The sequence below is a fragment of the Oncorhynchus clarkii genome, chromosome 22 (assembly GCF_045791955.1).
Source record: "Oncorhynchus clarkii lewisi isolate Uvic-CL-2024 chromosome 22, UVic_Ocla_1.0, whole genome shotgun sequence".
Taxonomy (NCBI): Eukaryota; Metazoa; Chordata; class Actinopteri; order Salmoniformes; family Salmonidae; genus Oncorhynchus; species Oncorhynchus clarkii.
In genome coordinates this window covers 14,569,921-14,587,329 of record NC_092168.1, presented here as the reverse complement: position 1 = coordinate 14,587,329, position 17,409 = coordinate 14,569,921, and the positions used below count along the sequence as shown (strand labels likewise).

At 42.6% G+C, this 17,409-nt stretch overlaps 1 pseudogene; it reads right to left on the bottom strand.

Annotated features, from left to right (window-relative positions):
* LOC139380076 (myosin-IIIb-like) overlaps positions 1–17,409 on the bottom strand; it is a 90,227-nt pseudogene that overhangs the window by 69,592 nt on the left and 3,226 nt on the right.

Genomic DNA, 17,409 nt, shown 5'->3' with positions numbered 1-17,409 from the left:
CTTTCTGAAGTGCAGATCAAAGCCTACTAACTGACTGCTTCAATACAAACTATAATATGAGCCTGCAGCTATGCTCTTGCCTTGATGTTGTACTGCTGCACTGCTTATATATTACAAAGTCAATACACCAGCACATTGGTGATAACACTGTCAAGTACCCTCATTGTGCTTAGCAAATTCAGGCATCTTTTTTTCTTCCAGTATTTGTGGGAGCACCGACTCATATTGTAAACACAATTGGCTTATTTAAATCTAGGCCTGGGCACTCCTCCTGTCAAATGTGTGTCACAGTGGATTGAGGCAAAAATCAGTGGTTGTCAGCACCACTTTTAAAGCATTAAGTCTGCTACTAAGCTCAGAAGAAAGACAAAAAAGAATAGAGGAACATAGGGGTATGATACTTTGTATGCAGAGCTCATAATTCTTCCCATTTTCCTAATATACATGAAAAAAAAATGGTTGGAAAATGTACATGAATCCTGACAGCCAAAGTCATACAGTAGATAGAGCTATAGAATATAGGAATACACAGTTCATCATTAAACTGTGGAAAAGTAAAGACACTGGTAGCCTTTGAACTTCGAGGGGCAACAGCATGAAAACAAAGCGAGCCTGATGGCCTTGAAAAGGGGCAAAGTGCAGCAGTATGGGAAAACATAATAAAGACTTCGTCTGTGAGCCACCTGCTCAAACTCCAGCTCATCTATCATCTGAGAGAGCCAACAGTTCTGTTGAGCACACATGAGTGAACAAGGAGAAGTGCTGCAACATTTTTCTCTGCTGTCTTCAGGCTCGCCACCAACACAGGGTATTGTAGGATGGACTGGGAGGGAGTATCACAGTGTGTGCCTGCATAGAATAACTGCATTATAGAAAGATAGATGCATAATGTTCTAAACACTGACTGTTCTGCTCATGATTGGACTGTCACACAACCAATATCCTTCTCCTCATAGGTTGAAACTGCCAAAATAGCAGATGTGCATTAGGTCTTAAAAGCTATATGATGAAGGAGAACAAGTAGTTTCTCCATGTATGGTTACGTTACAGCCTTACTCTAAAATTGATTAAATAGTTTTTTCCCCTCATCAATCTACACACAATACCCCATAATGACAAAGCAAAAACAGGTTTTTATACATTTTTGCTAATGTATATAAAAAAACTGAAATGTTACATTCACATAAGTATTCAGACACTTTACGCAGTATTTTTTTGAAGCACCTTTGGTAATTGATTACAGCATCGAGTCTTCTTGGGTATGATGCTACAAGCTTGGTACACCTGTATTTGGGGAGCGTCTCCCATTCTCTGCAGATCCTCTCAAGCTCTGTAAATGTTGGATGGGGAGTGTTGCTGCACAGCTATTGTCAGGACTCTCCAGAGATGTTCAATCGGGTTCAAGTCCGGGCTCTGGCTGGGCCACTCAAGGACATTCAGAGACTTGTCCGGAAGCCACTCCTGCATTATCTTGGCTATGTGTTTAGGGTCATTGTCCTGTTGGAAGGTGAACCTTCGCCCCAGTCTGAGGTCCTGAGCACTCTGGAGCAGATTGTCATCATGGATCTCTCTGTACTTTGCTCCCTTCATCTTTGCCTCGATCTTGACTAGTCTCCCAGTCCCTGCCGCTGAAAAACATCCTCATAGCATGATGCTTCACCGTAGGGATGGTGCCAGGTTTCCTCCAGATGTGACGTTTGGCATTCAGGCCAAATAGTTCAATCTTGGTTTCATCAGACCAGAGAATCTTGTTACTCATGGTCTTGGAGTCTTTATGTGCCTTTTGGCAAACTCCAAGCGGGCTGTCATGTGCCTTTTACTGAGGAGTGTCTGCCGTCTCGCCACTCTAGCATAAAATCCTGATTGGTGGAGTGCTGCCGAGATGGTTGTCCTCTAGGAAGAGTCTTGGTGGTTTCAAACCTCTTCCATTTAAGAATGATGGAGGCCACTGTGTTCTTGGGGACCTTCAATGCTGCAGACATTTTTTGGTACCCTTCCTCAGATCAGTGCCTCGACACAATCCTGTCTCGGAGTTCTATGGAAGGCTTGGTTTTTGCTCTGACATGCACTGTCAACTGTGGGACCTTATATAGACAGGTGTGTGCCTTTCCAAATCATGTACAATCAATTGAATTTACCACAGGTGGACTCCAATCAAGTTGTAGAAACATGTCAAGGATGATCAATGGAGACAGGATTCACCTGAGCTCAATTTCGAGTCTCATAGCAAAGGGTCTGAATACTTATGCAAAATAAGGTATTTCAGTTATTTTCTTTTTATACATTTGCTAAAATGTCTAGAAACCGGTTTTCACTTTGTTATTATGGGGAATTGTGTGTAGATTGCTGAGGATTTCTATTTATTTAATCCATTTTAGAATAAGGCTGTAACATAACAAAATGTGGAAAAAGTCAAGTGGTCTGAATACTTTCCGGAGGCACTGCATGTACATGAAGGCAGGGTAAAATGACTAGGCATCAGGAGGAATAATAATACGAGTAACATAAAGAACAGAGTAGCAGCTGCAAATTATGAGTGTAAAAGTGTGTGTGTATGTGTGTGCGTTTGGGTGTGTACAGTATGTACATTGAGTGTACAAAACATTAGGAACACCTACTCTTTCATTGACGTTAAATCCACTTTTTTCACTTTATTTAACTAGGCAAGTCAGTTAAGAACAAATTATTATTTACAATAACAGCCTACACCGGCCAAACCCAGACAACGCTGGGCCAATTATGCGCCGCCCTATGGGACTATCAATCACGGCCGGTTGTGATACAGCCTGGAATTGAATCAGGGTCTGTAGTGTTGCCTCTAGCACTGAGATGCAGTGCCTTAGACCGCTGCATCACTCTGTAGCCTTCAATCGGTGTAGATGAACGGGAGTAGACAATTGAGACATGGATTGTGTATGTGTGCCATTCAGTGGGTGAATGGGCAAGACAAAAGATGTAAGTGTCTTTGAACGGGGCATGGTAGTAGGTGCCAGGCGCACAGGTTTGAGTGTGTCAAGAACTGCAACGCTGCTGGGTTTTTCACACTCAACAGTGTCCCATGTGTATCAAGAATGGTCCACCAGCCAAAGGACATCCAGCCAACTTGACACAACTGTTGGAAGCATTGGAGTCAACATGGTCCAGCATCCCTGTGGAACGCTTGTTGAGTCCATGCCCCAAGGAATTGAGGCTGTTCTGATGGCAAAATATTAGGAAGGTGTTCCTAATGTTTTGTACACTCAGTGTTTGTGTTGTGTCGGTATGTGTGTGTGTGTTTATGTGATTGTAATGTATGTGAATGTGTCTTGGATTTGTGTGGGAGTGTCAAAGTAGTGTGTGTGAGTGAGCATGTATACACTGAGTGTACAAAACATTAGGAACACCTTCCTAATATTGAGTTGCACCCCCTTTTGCCCTCAGAACATTCTCAATTTGTCGGGGCATGGACTCTACAAGGTGTCGAAACCGTTCCAAAGGGATGCTGGCCCATGTTGACTCCATTGCTTCCCACAGTTGTGTCAAATTGGCTGGATGTCCTTTGGCTGGTGGACCATTCTTGATACACACGGGAAACTGTTGAGCGTGAAAAACTCAGCAGCGTTGCAGTTCTTGACACACTCAAACCTGTGCGCCTGGCATCTACTACCATACCCTGTTCAAAGACATTTAAATATTCTGTCATGACCTTTCACTCTTTGAATGGCACACATACACAATCCATGTCTCAATTGTCTCAAGGCTTAACAATCCTTCTTTAACCTGACTCCCCTTCATCTACACTGAATGAAGTGGATTTAACAGGTGACATCAATAAGAGATCATAGCTTTCACCTGGATTCACCTGGTCAGTCTACGTCATGGAAAGAGTAGGTGTTCCTAATGTTTTGTACACTCAGTGTATATTGTCTAGTGAGTGTGCATAGTAGGGTCAGTGCAGATAGTCCAGGTAACTATTCATTTACTATTTATGGCTTGGGGGTAGAAGCTGTCTTAGAGCCTGTTGGACCGAGAGCCGATGCTCCTGTACTGTTTGCCGGACGGTAGCAGAGTGAACAATTTATGGCTTGGGTGACTGGAGTCTTTGGCAATTTTACAAGCCTTTCTCTGACACCACCTATATAGAGGTCCTAGATGGCTGGGAGCTCAGCCCCAGTGATGTACTGGGCTTTCTGCACCACCCTCTGTAGTGCTTTGCGGTCGAGGGCGGAGCGTTTGCCATACCAAGCGGTGATGCAGCCAGTCAAGATGCTCTCGATGGTGCAGCTGTAGAACTTTTTGAAGATCTAAGGGCCCATGCCAAATCTTTTCAGCCTCCTTTGAAAAACTATTCCTGATGCTATGTGTTTAAAAAGACCTACAGAAGAGAGATACAAACATGGGACGAGTACAGTACAAGATCAGCAAATTCCAAAATGCCCAACATGTGAAACGTCTGTGCCAGAAGCTGTGAGTTAACATTGAAACTAACTTCTCAATCAAAAAGTCTCACTGTTTGTAGAAGAGCAAGAATACATCTTAACCTCAACCCTAATCCCAGCCTCTCATTCAAATCACCATAATGTTACATGGGCTGAATGCATATATGTACACCATAGTTAGGCATGCATACCACTTTCATATGGGTGGCCCAAGCAGCGGGAATCAAAACCACAAACCGTGGCATTCCAAGTGCCATGCTCTACTGACTAAGCCACACAGGATTTAGTAAATATCAGTGCATGTATTCTTTAATGTCAAGATCACAACACAAGAAGCACTGTTTACATTCTGCCAGGTATTCTGTTCACATTGAACCAAAGCCTGCTTTCTGTGTGGCTGATAGTCAGGTGTCAATTTCACAATCTGAGCCCTGAAAATGGATGAAGAGTATCGGTAAAAGAAAACAGCAAACATTGTATTGTCTTTCACCCATGACTGTTCTGCTCTGTAGCCTTTACATCACCTGTGGCTTTTGGCTGGTGTATTACCTCTCACCAGAACACTGCTTGGGATTCCGCTCACTTGCCCTATGATTTAATTTGCCTTTGTTGCCTCTGACAAGCCATCATTTACTCCCATCATCTTCCTCAGTTCTCGTCTCCCTTCCGACAGACACAAAGCCCAGTTATATATATTGCTAATATCCACTGGGATCTGGGTGGATCAACACAGCTTTGGACTTCTTTGCCAATTACCGTTAACCTTCACAACCTTCTCCCTATGACTTTACACAGGACTTTTGTCAGGGTTTGGCTAATACAGCATGGAGAATATTGGCTCAAGCAATTAACCTTCCCACATATTGAATATCTGAGAGCATCGTCTCAAGTATCCATAATTAATTCTGCAGTTAACCGTTTTACAGCTTTACCCTTTTATATGCTCCATTACCCACATTCATAATAACCACGGGCCCCACATATATTACATACTATATAGCAGGCAAAATTACATCCAGCCCATTTTAAAAATGGGCATATAATCTGTTTCCGTAGTGGAGGATCTGTGCTTGGCTCTTGGGAGGTCTATCTGCAACTGAATGAATCCTGGGCCCGCCTTAGTTTACTGTTACAGATGTAGGATCTTAATTTGATCACCCTGTCGCATCAGACCTTTCCTGCATTACAGGAAATGTCAAACTTATAGTGTATTTGAGGTTTAAACAGACATCTGAAGTTTGTCATTTCCCTTTTGAAAAATGTATCAACCCCTACAAAAATGTCCATTAATTATAATCCACATAATATAGTCGCTGTGAAAGGGATACCATCTGTGCAAGTTCCCACCGCCAATCCACAGCTCTATCACATGGCTTGCAGTAGTTCTGCCTGTGTTCAGCCCCAGTGTCCCTGCCCCCAGAGGCCTGGCTACATTAATGGTGCTGTTGTTTTATCTGCACAGTCCACACCCTCAGGCAACTCCATCTGCTGTACGACGTGGAGGAGATGCTGCAGTACACCGAGGGGCATAGACCTCAGCCAGCCAAAACAACCAGAACCCTCTCAGATCTCAACCCAAGGATTACATACAGCCAGCAACATCACAAAACCACAGGAAATAGATGGAGCCAGAAAGAGATGCATCAATTAGATTTAGACAGTGTCACTGAATATGCAGTTATTACCATATTTCATAGACACATCCAATGTGCTTTTCTTAATGCTTATACCAAATGGTGACCATGTTTGGAATGGTATGTCCTCCTCCTAGGAATAATCTTGGGATTTACACAGTAGATTAATATACTGTCCCATTGACTGGACTGTGAGATGGAAATACAGGAACGTGTGCAAGGACATACGATCGAATGTCATAAGAAAATCTAGCATGTTTGAGTGCAAGTGAGATTTTTATGAAACCTGTTATTCCCAAGGACAATGCTTATCAGGAGAAGCCGCTCTGATTACGGCTTATGAGATAGTCAATTTAAAGAGCTCCTGAAGCATGTGAAACACTCGTAGGAAACAACACCCCAAATCATTAAATCTACCTCTTTACAATCATTAAGGTCATTTATAGTGTATCATTATCATTTCTGTGCTCATCAATGTGCAGAATAAAAGTGCATCACACCGATACACAATTCCGTGACACAAGTCTTCTGTTTCGAATAGAATCCACATACGACAGACAATGTCAGGCAACCTCCCCTTATAATTGTGACCGCCGTGCTGCATTGATGGAGAAATACATTTTAACAGAATCATTTCATGGTTCAGTGTGCTCACACTTTGATTTATCCTGGAGCTGCCCAGCCAAAGGTCCCAATTCAAAAGATTTATGGGCCAGGGCCAAGTATCTATTTTTATTTAGAAAAAGGAACCCCAGTCTCAACAAAGGTAGGTCGCTGCACACGTGTAACTCTTCGTATTCCAAATCACTCAGAAAGTCAAACTATTTCAGAAAAAAGGTGAATAAAAAGGGATGAATGTTAAAAAGGAGAGAAATGTACATGCCCTTTCTTTGTTTATCATGACCTGTAGTGAATGGTATCTAAGGGAAATTAACATCCTTAACACAAAATGCAAAAACCTGCTCTGGGACTGTGTCAATAGCTTCATCTCTTTAAGGTGTTGTCTGCCGTTTTCACCTTTCTACCAAAAACAGGCCAATCATCATTTCAGCACTATACAGAATTTAGGAGCTAACCATTTGTACATCCCACTGAAATTATTCCATCCTATCAACTCAGATGACTGAATGCATGCCCCATCCCAGACCCGGCAGAGTGTTATTCCAGGCTCTGGGATTTGGGAGCGTTCGTTTGACCAGGAGAGCTTTTTCTGCGCCTTTAATTGTTGTGACCTGTTTTACGTTCCCTTGAGCTTGGTGTGATAAACTGCTGTTGTGGCTACCAGAAGTCCTGCGACACGACGCATGCTTGTTTTTCATCAGGTTTGGTGGGGTGGAGATAACATTGTGATGGGTGGCTGGTGACAGCCTCATCTCAATGTGAATGGAGCTAATCACCAATGCAAATTGCAATCAAAAGGGCTCATCCTCACCAAAGTGGGAGATAATTGTGCGACTGTGCCGATAGCAAAAGGTCAGTCACTTGTAGTATCAAAGCTTTCAAGTAATTATTCAAGTAAAAATTGTGTTTACGTTAGAGATTTTTCTGATTAAGTAACAGTTTTAAGGGTAAGGCCAAATATTGTTCCATTTACTCTTGATTAAGTTTCTGTTCAGTTTATCATTCTGGAATTTTCAATTGAATTTACAATCTAGCGTTTTAGCTTGGAAACACGCATTGAAGCACACTAATTACTTTCCTAATTTAATGCATTTCTACCAGGTCTATCCTGCATTTCATGAGCACACAAAATAACATTAAGAATCTTTATAATTTCTTGGCATATTTGGCATTTTATTATTTTCAGAGAAAGGGCTCTGTGATGATCCACTTCTAAATTCAGTTTGCCACTTTCCTCCAGACAAAAATCAAAGGCTTTTTATGAAAGTATACGCAGCTGTGTGCCTGATCTGTCCCAGCCAGCTGTGTGCCTGATCTGTCCCAGCCAGCTGTGTGCCTGATCTGTCCCAGCCAGCTGTGTGCCTGATCTGTCCCAGCCAGCTGTGTGCCTGATCTGTCCCAGCCAGCTGTGTGCCTGATCTGTCCCAGCCAGCTGTGTGCAGATGGAGCCCTCTAGTGCCTTACCGTGGGATCTTGAAGAGGGCTTTGATGGGTTGCATCTCAGACAATTGGGGGTCTCCATCAGCCAGCTCTATGGCTGTGATGCCCAGTGACCACACGTCACAGTGGGCGTCATACGTGGAGTCATACTGCTTCTCACAGGCGATGATGACCTGGGATGACACAGGCAGGACAAACATGACACAAGCAGGTGTATTAGCAATAGTGAGGTAGTAACTTCGTATGGGCACCAAAAGGCTTTCATTGATTCTGAAGCTGATCTGTCCCAGCCAGCTGTGTGCCTGATCTGTCCCAGCCAGCTGTGTGCAGATGGAGCCCTCTAGTGCCTTACCGTGGGATCTTGAAGAGGGCTTTGATGGGTTGTATCTCAGACAATTGGGGGTCTCCATCAGCCAGCTCTATGGCTGTGATGCCCAGTGACCACACGTCACAGTGGGCGTCATACGTGGAGTCATACTGCTTCTCACAGGCGATGATGACCTGGGATGACACAGGCAGGACAAACATGACACAAGCAGGTGTATTAGCAATAGTGAGGTAGTAACTTCGTATGGGCACCAAAAGGCTTTCATTGATTCTGAAGCTGAAGTAACATGAAACAACAATGCATAAGAAGATCAAGTCATTTTAAAATGGTCTGTGTTTAAAATACACATTGTAATGTTGATTTAAAAAGGTTACAGTTAAAGTCATTCATCAGGTGAGTGAGTACACACTCGTCTATCACTCTCTACAGTCCATATAGCACATGGAATGCAACTCAATGGTGTCATCATGTATGATATTTCTGTGCTAAGTCTTTGTGTTCTCATGCAACTGCAAGTAAAGGGGTTTAGTGGGTCATGTAAAAAAGCCATTCAAAAGGGAATGCCAACGAAGGTGTTTCTTCGCAAATGTGCCCTCGTCGGCTGAGCAGAGACACCTTGATAGAATTTAGGCGATTTAATATAAAAACACAACATCCTCAGTGAATCAGTGTTTGATGCAAAATCAAGATTTGATGTATTATATCACATGACCTGTTATAATGACATATTCACAGTTGTTTAATATGCTTTAATATGCTGTCATGTACAGTACCAGTCAAAAGTTTGGACACACCTATTCATTCAAGGCTTTTTCTTTATTTTTTACTATTTTCTACATTGTAGAATAATAGTATAGACATCAAAACTATGAAATAACACACATGGAATCATGTAGGAACCAAAAAAGTGTTAAACAAATCAAAATATATATTGTATTTGAGATTCTTCAAAGTAGCCATCCTTGCCTTGATGACAGCTTTGCACACTCTTGGCATTCTCTCATCCAGCTTCATGAGGTAGAAACCTGGAATGGATTTCAATTAACAGGTGTGCCTTGTTAAAAATTAATTTGTGTAATTTCTTTCCTTCTTAATGCGTTTGAGGCAATCAGTTGTGTTATGACAAGGTAGGGGTGGTATACAGAAGATAGCACTATTTGGTAAAAGACCAAATCCATATTATGGCAAGAACAGCTCTAATAAGCAAAGAGAAACAATAGTCCATAATTACTTTAAGACATGAAAGTCAGACAATCAGGAACATTTCAAGAACTTTGAAAGTTTCTTCAAGTGCAGTCGCAAAAACCATCAAGAGCTATGATGAAACTGTCTCTCATGAGGAACGCCACAGGAAAGGAAGACCCAGAGTTAGCTTTGTTGCAGAGGATACATTCATTAGTTACCAGACTCAGAAATTGCAGCCCAAATAAATGATTCACAGAGTTCAAGTAACATACACATCTCAACATCAACTGTTCAGAGACTGCGTGAATGGGCCTTCATAGTCGAATTGCTGCAAAGAAACCACTACTAAAGGGCACCAATAAAAAGATGACTTGCTTGGGCCAAGAAACACAAGCAATGGACATTTGACCGGTGGAAATCTGTCCTTTGGTATGATGAGCCCAAATCTTTGATTTTTGGTTCCAACTGCCGTGTCTTTGTGTGAAGCAGAGTAGGTGAACAGATGATCTCCGTATGTGTGGTTCCCACCGTGAAGCATGGAGGAGGAGGTGTGATTGTGTGGGGGTGCTTTGCTGTTGACACTGTCAGTGATTTATTTAGAATTCAAGAAACACTTAACCAGCATGTCTACCACAGCATTCTGCAGCGATACGCCGACCCATCTGGTTTGCGCTTATTAATTAATTTTTAATTATTATTTAACCTTTATTTAACCAGGTAGGCTAGTTGAGAACAAGTTCTCATTTATAACTGCGACCTGGCCATCAGTTCGACACATACAACAACACAGAGTTACACATGGAATAAACAAACATACAGTCAATAATACAGTAGAACAAGTCTATATACAGTGTGTGCAAATGAGGTAAGATAAGGGAGGTAAAGGCAACAAATAGGCCATGGTGCCGAAGTAATTACAATATACCAATTAAACACTGGAGTGATTGATGTGCAGAAGATGAATGTGCAAGTAGAGATACTGGGTTGCAAAGGAGCAAGATAAATAAATAAATAAAGTATGGGGATGAGGTAGTTGGACGGAATATTTACAGATGGCCTATGTGCAGGTGCAGTGATCTTTGAGCTGCTCTGACAGCTGGTGCTTAAAGTTAGTGAGGGAGATATGAGTCTCCAGCTTCAGCAATTTTTGCAGTTCGTTCCAGCCATTGGCAGCAGAGAACTGGAAGGAAAGGCGGCCAAAGTAGGAATTGGCTTTGGGGGTGACTAATGAGATATACCTGCTGGAGCGCGTGCTACGGGTGGGTGCTGCTATGGTGACCAGTGAGCTGAGATAAGGCGGGGCTTTACCTAGCAGACTTGTAGATGACTTGGAGCCCGTGGGTTTGGCGACGAGCATGAAGCGAGGGCCAGCCAACGAGAGAGTACAGGTCGCAATGGTGGGTAGTATATGCCCCATTTGGTGACAAAACAGATGGCACTGTGATAGACTGCATCCAATTTGTTGAGTAGAGTGTTGGAGGCTATTTTGTAAATGACATCGCCGAAGTCGAGGATCGGTAGGATGGTCAGTTTTACGAGGGTGTTTGGCAGCATGAGTGAAGGATGCTTTGTTGCGAAATAGGAAGCCGATTCTAGATTTAATTGTGGATTGGAAATGCTTAATGTGAGTCTGGAAGGAGAGTTTACAGTCTAACCAGACACCTAGGTATTTGTTGTGGTCCACATATTCTAAGTCAGAACCATCCAGAGTAGTGATGCTGGGCGTGCGGGCAGGTGTGGGCAGTGATCAGTTGAAGAGCAAGCGTTTAGTTTTACTTGCATTTAAGAGCAGTTGGAGGCAATGGAAGGAGAGTTGTATGGCATTGGAGCTCGTCTGGAGGTTAGTTAACACAGCGTCCAAAGAAGGGCCAGAAGTATACAGAATGGTGTCGTCTGCGTAGAGGTGGATCAGAGAATCACCAGCAGCAAGACCGACATCATTGATGTATACAGAGAAGAGAGTCGGGCCGAAAATTGAACCCTGTGGCACCCCCATAGAGATAGCCAGAGGTCCAGACAACAGGCCCTCCGATTTGACACACTGAACTCTATCAGAGAAGTAGTTGGTGAACCAGGCGAAGCAGTCATTTGAGAAACCAAGGCTGTTGAGTCTGCCGATAAGAATGTGGTGATTGACAGAGTCGAAAGCCTTGGCCAGGTCGATGAATACGGCTGCACAGTAATGTCTCTTAACGATCACATCGCGTCAGTGGATGGCTGGGTGCCAGCAGAGTTTTGCATGCGTAACAGCTTCGAGCAGACATTTTCTCTCTCTCTCCTATTGAAAAAGCTACGGTCGGTTGAAATATTATCGATTATCTATTGTAAAAACAACCTGAGGATTGATTAAAAAAAATGTTTGACATGTTTCTACGAACTTTACGGATACTAGTTGGAATTTTCGTTTGCTCGTCATGTGGATTTCTGAACAAAACGCGCCAACCAAATGGAGGTTTTTGGAAATAAAAATAATCTTTATCGAACAAAAGGAACATTTATTGTGTAACTGGGAGTCTCGTGAGTGCAAACATCCGAAGATCATCAAAGGTAAGCGATTAATTTTATTGCTTTTCTGACTTTCGTGACCAATCTACTTTGCTGCTAGGTGTTTGTAATGTTTTGTCTGCTGAGAGAGGTGTCCTAACATAAATGCTTGGATAGCTTTCGCCGAAAAGCTTTTTTGAAATCTGACACGCCAGGTGGATTAACAATAAACTAAGCTGTGTTTTGCTATATTGCACTTGTGATTTCATGAAAATTAAATCATTTTAGTAATTTCATTTGAATTTGGCGCTCTGCAATTCAACGGTTGTTGACGAAAATTATCCCGCTAACTGGATGGGTGCGCCAAGAAGTTAAAGAATAACCAGGCATCCTCTACTGACGGGATGATGTCAATATCGTTCCAGGATACCCCGGCCAGGTTGATTAGAAAGGCCTGCTTGCTGAAGTGTTTTAGGGAGGGTTTGACAGTGATGAGGGGTGGTCGTTTGACCGCAGACCCATTATGGATGCAGGTAATGAGGCAGTGATTGCTGAGATCTTGGTTGAAAACAGCAGCAGAGGTGTATTTGGAGGCAAGTTGGTTAGGATGATATCTATGAGGGTGCCCGTGTTTACGGACTTGGGGTTGTACCTGGTAGGTTCATTGATAATTTGTGTGAGATTGAGGGCATCAAGCTTAGATTGTAGGATGGAAGGGGTGTTAAGCATGTCCCAGTTTAGGTCACCTAGCAGCACGAGCTCTGAAGATAGATGGGTGGCAATCAATTTACACATGGTGCCCAGGGCACAGCTGGCGGCAGAGAGTGGTCTATAGCAAGCGGCAACGGTGAGAGACTTGTTTCTGGAAAGGTGGATTTTTATAAGTAGAAGCTCGAATTGTTTGGGTACAGACCTGGATAGTAAGACAGAACTCTGCAGACTATCTCTGCAGTAGATTGCAACTCCGCCCCCTTTGGCAGTTCTATCTTGGTGGAAAATGTTATAGTTAGGGATGGAAATTTCAAGTTTTTCTGGTGGTCTTCCTAAGCCAGGATTCAGACACGCCTAAGACATCCAGGTTGGCAGAGTGTGCTAAAGCAGTGAATAAAACAAACTTAGGGAGGAGGCTTCTAATGTTAACATGCATGAAACCAAGGCTCTTACGGTTACAGAATCAACAAATGAGATCACCTGGGGAATAGAAGTGGAACTAGGCACTGCAGGTCTTGGATTAACCTCTAGATCACCAGAGGAAGAGAGGAGGAGTAGGATAAGGGTACGGCTAAAGGCTATAAGAACTGGTCGTCTAGTACGTTCGTAACAGAGAGTAAAAGGACCAGGTTTCTGGCCGCGCTAGAATTGATTCAATACATAATGTACAGACAAAGGTATGGTAGGATGTGAGTACATTGGAGGTAAACCTAGGCATTGAGTGATGATGAGAGAGATATTGTCTCCAGGTGATGTCATCGCATATGTGGGAGGTGGAACTTTTTGGTTGGTTAAGGCATATTGAGCATGTGCGGTTCCGTCAATAGACCAGTTGTGATGGATTAGTAGGGTTCTGTGTAGCAGAGGGGTCCAGTCCAATCGGCAAATGAATCTATTCAGCTAACAGTACAATATGCTCTAGACAGTTAGCGGGCTGCGGCTAGCAGGCTAGCAGATGGGCACTCAGGGGACGTCAAACAAACATACAGTTAATAACACAAAATAAAAGAAAGATTCTTTCTATTTATGTACAGTGTGTGCAAATGTAGAAGAGTAGGGAGGTAGGCAATAAATTGGCCATAGAGGTGAAAATAATTACAACTTAACATTAATACTGGAATGATATATGTGCAGATGATGATGTGCAAGTAGAGATACTGGGGTGCAGAATAGCAAGAGTGTAAGTAATAATATGGGGATGAGGTAGTCAGGTGTGCTATTTACAGATTGGCTGTGTACAGGTACAGTGATCGGTAAGCTTCTCTGACAGCTTATGCTTAAAGTTAGAGAGGGAGATAAAAGACTCCAGCTTCAGAGACTTTGTGGGGACATCAAAACATTTAATCAGATTACCTGGCCTCCACAATCACCCGACCTCAGCCAAATTGAGATGGTTTGGGATGAGTTGGACCGCAGAGTGAAGGAAAAGCAGCCAACAAGTGCTCAGCATGTGGGAACTCCTTCAAGACTGTTGGAAAAGCATTCCTCATGAAGCTGGTTGAGAGAATGCCAAAAGTGTGCAAAGCTGTCATCAAGGCAAAGGGTGGCTACTTTAAAGAATCTAAAATCAAAAATATTTGTTTAATACTGTTTTGTTTACTACATGATTCCATATTTGTTATTTAATAGTTTTGATGTCTTCACTATTATTCTACAATGTTGAAAATAGTAAAAATAAAGAAAAACATTTGAATGAGTAGGTGTGTCCAAACTTTTGACTGGTACTCTATATTTGTGTGGATATTACATGAATGTGAATTACATAAACAGAGGGAAAGTGTGTGAATCAATCAATAGCGATATAGCATATCACTTGGTGTGTTAACCTGCCATACCACCATAATCATTTCTAATTAAGTGGGACAGATTTTTATCAGCAGGATTCCACTTCATTCTCAGCACACAGAGGACATAAACATGCCTGGGGCAACTCAAAGTCATTTGCCAGAGCAGCTTTCTTTTTTATACGCAAAGGATCAAATAATGCAATTTAAATTGGCAATAATAGCCTTAGGTTAAGCTATGGTCCATGAAATACAAAGATGTTACATAGGGTCGGTAACAAAGACATGGAAAGAGTCCTGCATCACAGCATTGATGCCCATATGTTTGTATTTACCAATAATATCACAGGCTTTTATGTGGACAAATAAAAAAAATGGATTAACCGTGAACTATCACGGTTGTTAACGGCCCAATGTGTTCAAAAATGTGATAGTGCTGTGTTTTATATACACTCACCGGCCAGTTTATGTACACCACCCTGTTTCACGAAAATGGATCGCTCCTAACAAACAGTAAGTCCCGTGTCTTTTTCTATATAAAGCAGGTAGACAGGGATTGAGGCATTCAGTTACTATTCGATTAAATGTTAGAATGGGCAAAACGAGTGAAGCGACTTTGAGAGTGGTATTATCATCGGTGCCAGGCACACTGGATCCAGTATCTCGTGATGCCATTGCGTCAGCATGGACCAACATCCTTGTGGAATTTCTGACACCTTATAGAATGCCCCAAAGAATTCAGTCTGTTCTGGAGGCAAAAGGGGGTCCGACGGTACCAGATGGGTGTACCTGTTAAACTGGCTGGTGAGTGTATATTTCCACACTATGAGGTTGGAATAATAATGTGAAATTGTGAAAATTATGAATATGCGCTTTAAGAGTAAGAGTTGTTTTGAAAAGACCCCCAGAAATTTCAGCCTGTTTTGGTGGGATGGAGTTTTAGCCTGCCTGATGACATCACCAGGTACTAAATGAGTTAATAAACCAATAAGAAAGAGATTTCCAAACCTCTCTGCTAGTTCTCAGTTTACCGCTTCCCACGCTGACCACTTCCAGACATTCCTAGCAAAAGTCTTACTTGAGAAATTGTTCTTTGCTAAGAAGATATTTTAGTTTATTTTTGAACATTTTCATTTAAATCAATCCCATAAATGATTTGATATTGAGATATAAAAAAAGGCTGCATTGGACCTTTAAATGAAGGCCCAAGACAGAAGTGAAGTGCTCCCACAACAGGAAAACACAGCCATTACAGAAAGTCAACAAGCTTGACTCCTCCCTCGGGGGTCAGAAGCATGTTGTTTCCTTTGACGTCACAACGGATAATCTGGCTGTTGTGTAAATGCTGGAGACCCTGGCAGGCGTGAGGAGGGGCTTAATAAGCGTCAGTAATGCCATTAATAATTGTTTGTTAATAATAAAGCTGTCTACCACCATGCATATTACTCCTACACCCTGTCACCTCCTGAGTCAATCCCCTGCCCACTGTGTGTGGATGCCACACCCTGCTGTCAGTAGGCATTTTGCAGTTGGCCATCTCACCAAGAGGGCACCGTATAAAATGTGTGTGATAACGGGCTCCAGCAGCTGCTGGCTTCGCATGAGCAGGCCTTTGATGAGATCTGTGACTGAGCCCCCATTGCACAGCTGTGTGTGTGTGTGTGTGTGTGTGTGTGTGTGTGTGTGTGTGTGTGTGTGTGTGTGTGTGTGAGAAACAACAGTGGTTCCTCCAATACTCACCACTCTAGATCATGATTAATTACAAGAGCCATCCCTCCCACACATACAATTAGACTGGAGTCACAACTCCTTCCAGAGCTTTTAAACTTGAGATTTTTCCCCCATTGTAGGAGGGTGACCTCCTCTCAGCTCTTTAAAGTAAATCTACTGTTTGTGATCTTTCTACTGCTCAAACAGACAACAACAAAGATGGGCTGTAATCTACTCTAAGACTGTGTTGATCATATTGGTGGAAATGTAACAAAGGCGATAAAGTGCAGGTACCTATACTGAGCACAATCAGACACTGTCTTGTTTGACAAGCTCACACCACTGGGTTATATTGCCTCAAATGACAAAGTGCTACTGTATGAGCCCTTAAATGATTACCTGCATGTTGTACAGTAGATACAGTATATAATATTTGACTGGATTACAATCCAGTCAAATATTATATACTGTATCTACTGTACAACATGCAAGCTGGGCGAGACAGAAGCGAGACAGAAAAACCCAGGCGATCTCACTTCTAGAACCATCCAGAGGTCGTCTGACTTGTAGAACATGCCATAGAACTTGACCACGTTGGGGTGGTTGGACAGAGTCCTCAGGATGTTGTACTCAGCCTCAATCTCCTCATCAACATCCTTCAACAAGGAGGACACATGAACATCAGTCGACTGAACACCAACACAACAAAAGACAAAACAACGTGTCGACAACTACTTACATTTCTAAAAAAGGATGTTGAAATAAAATTTAAGGGAACTAAAATACCCTCAATCAGAGCCCGGAACAATTAAACACAGGGCAACTAACTCTTGGTTAGAAGTACCAATGAAGTTTCTTCTATATCAGTTTAAATCTCAGTGGAAGTGAAGAAAAAGTATCACAGAGGCAGAATTCCTCTTCCTGGATACGTGAACGATACTGTCAGCGGTCTAATCAAGGAGAGGGATGAGCAGGGCTACATCTTCATACCCAGCTGGGGAGCTGCAGCAGGGGGGCAGCGAGAGGCGCAAGAGGGATTGAAGCACTGACACAACCACAGGCAAGCACTCAGCTTGAATCTCACAAACACAACA